Raw genomic sequence first — 3,044 nt, 5'->3', positions numbered from 1 at the left:
GCCATCAGGATTTGAGCTTTTCATTGTTGAAAGATTGTTACCGATTAAATCTTATTGTTTTTTACTGGTCTATTCAGGCTTTCTGTTTCTTCCTGGCTTAATCTTAGTAGGTTATGTGTGTCCATAAATTTGTCTTATCTCATCTATGTATGTTTTCTTTTCTTTTTTTTTTTTTTTTTTGGGGTTTTTCCCCTATGGGTGCGTGTGGCAGACAGACAGAGAGAGACATTAGAGACAGAAAGCAAGAAATCATCCCCCAGGGTGGGTGGTCACGCCGCAATCCCTTCTCCTCCATTCTCCTCTCGGGATCTTGGGCATGCACGCACACGCACCCGGTGTGAGTTTTAAGCCACCGGGTCTGGGACGCGGACCACGGTCTACTATGTGGGAGTCCAGCGACATAGCCATTACGCTAACTGCTGGTTCCCTCTATGTTTTCTTTTTTGTTTGGTGTATTGTTGCAGATAGTATTCTCTCATGATCTTTTGTATTTCTGTTATGTCTGTTGTAATAGTGCCTGTATCATTGCTGATTAAATTTATCTGATTCTTTTGCTGTTCTTGATTTTGTCAATTTTGAGTATCTTCTCAGAGTTTCAGATTTTGGTTTCATTTATTTTCTGCATAGTTCTTTTATATTGTATTTCTTTTATTTCTGCTCTTATTTTTATTAACCCTTTTCTCCTTTTATTTTTTATTAATTTATTTATCTTGTAGTTTTCCCAAATTACTGTGATGGTTGTCTATTTGCCATTTTTTTTTTTTTCTTGTGAGAACTAATTGCTATGAACTTCCCTCTTAGGACTGCTTTTGCTGAATACATAAGTTATGAAAACCTATATGCTCATTTTCATTGATTGCAATGAATCTTTTAATTTCAGTCTTAATTTTTTCAGTGGTTGTGATGTAGTTAAGAAGTAGGTTGTTTAGTTTCCATGTATTTGTGTATTTTTGGTGGTTCTTTATGTAGTTGATTTCAAGTTTAGTTCAATTCTGATCAGAAAAGATGCTGAATATAGTTTCTACACCTTTTAATTTATAAAAACTTGTTTTGTGTCCTATCATGTGATTGATCTTTGAAAATGTTTGCTGTAGGAGTGAGAAAAATGTGTATTTTGTGATTGTTGAGTGAAATGTTTTATAGATGTCTGTTGAATCTCTTTGGTTGATGGTATTATTTAGATTCTGTGTCTCTTTGTTATTTTTTATCTAGATGATCTGTCCAGAGGAGACAGTGAGGTGTTGAGATCTTGAAGAATCAATGTGTTGTAGTCTATATCACCCTGTTGATCTAACAGCCTTTCATGTGTTTGGGTTCTCCACTGTTGGGTGTGTAGATATTTATAAGTGTTATATATTCTTGGTGGATTTTCCCTTTAGTACTATATAGTGTCCTTCTTTGTCTCTTACAATTTTTTTTGTCTGTTTTGTCTTGTATCAGCATCATTACCTCAGTCTTTTTTTGTTGTTTGTTTTTCCCTCTTTTGGTTTCTATTTTCATGGGATATACTTTTACAGAATTTCCCTTTCAATTTAGGTATGTTTTTATCAAAGAGGTATGTTTCTTTGTAAGTAACAGAGGGCTCCCTTTTTTTTCCCCCATGGAGACAGTAGGTGTCTTTTAAATAGAGAATTTAATCTATTAATATTCAATGTTATTTTCTGTATTTATGCACTTATCCCTGTCATTTTGCTAGCAATAATTGATTGTTTCATGTTTTTGTTTCTGTTTGTCTCTTCAGTTTTCCTGATATAGTAGTACCCTATTCAGTATTTCTTGAAGAAGTGGTCTGGTTTTGATTGATTCTTTTCAGTTTTTATCTGGGAATGTTTTTATATCTTCTCATTTGAAGGGTAGTCTTGCTGGATATACTACTTTTGGTTAAATTGATTTTTTTCTGTTGTTTTTTTGAATATGTCTGCACATTTTTTTCCTTGACTACGTTTGTTTCAGTCAAAAGATCTGATGTTAGCCTGATAGATTAGCCTTTAAATGGAACTTGATGCTTCTCTCTTGCCATTCTGAGTCTTGTCTTTGTCTTTGTTTTTTACCAACCTATGATGTACCATGGAGAGGATTTTCCTACGTTGATTTTATTTGGAGTTTTTTTTATTTATTGAGTCTGAATTTCTCCACGTTTTTCTCAATTTGAAAAGTTTTTAGATCATATTTTATGAAAGAGTTGTCCTAGTTCTTTGTCAGCTTTGTCACCTTCTGACATTCCTACTGTTCAGATATTTGGGCATTTAATGGTATCTAGCATTTCTCATATATTATCCTCACTTTTTGAATTTTTTGTGTGTTTTGTTTTGTTTTGTGTGTGTGTGTGTGTGTGTGTGTGTGTGTGTGTGTGTGTATGTGTGTATGGTTTGGATTAAGTCAGAGTTTGATCTTTCAGGTGAGATTCTTTCACATGGTTGAATCTGCTGTTGATGCATTATAGGGAGATTTCAATTGATTGCATTGTACTGTTTATCTCCAGAAGTTCTGTTTGAATCTTTTTTAAGGATGTGTATTTTTTTATAGAATTCTTTCTTCATTTCACGGAATGATTTTCTAAGCTCCTGGAGTTGGTCATCTGTTTTCTCTTGTACTTCATTGAGTTTTAGTACAGTGAATATTCTTTTTCTTTTTATTTTTATTATCATTATAATCTTTATATTACATTGGATTACATATAACTTTACAGTGTATTACATTGCTTTTTCAAAAGGGAATGCCATGCATGTCAGTCAGTACATAGACATTAATCTCCCCGCTTCAACATCCAATATTTTTTCTATGATTTTCCCAATTATTATTATTATTCTAATTATTTTTTAAAACAGTCAATCACTATTTCTCATTTTTTTAAAAACAATCCATTACTATTCATCATTTTGCTTGTAAAAAGACTTTACCCATCATGAAATACTTCTCAGACCAATCCAGTTGAGAATACTATACATGTCATCATCAACAGGTAATAAGCCATATCTGTTTCTCACTAATGTCATGCCTCTCTATTTGTTCTCTTGCTATCTTTCTCTATCCTCTTCTCTTCA

This window comes from Tupaia chinensis, unplaced genomic scaffold (assembly GCF_000334495.1).
Source record: "Tupaia chinensis unplaced genomic scaffold, TupChi_1.0 Scaffold000209_1, whole genome shotgun sequence".
Classification (NCBI taxonomy): Eukaryota; Metazoa; Chordata; class Mammalia; order Scandentia; family Tupaiidae; genus Tupaia; species Tupaia belangeri.
Note: the sequence above shows the minus strand (reverse complement) of the source record.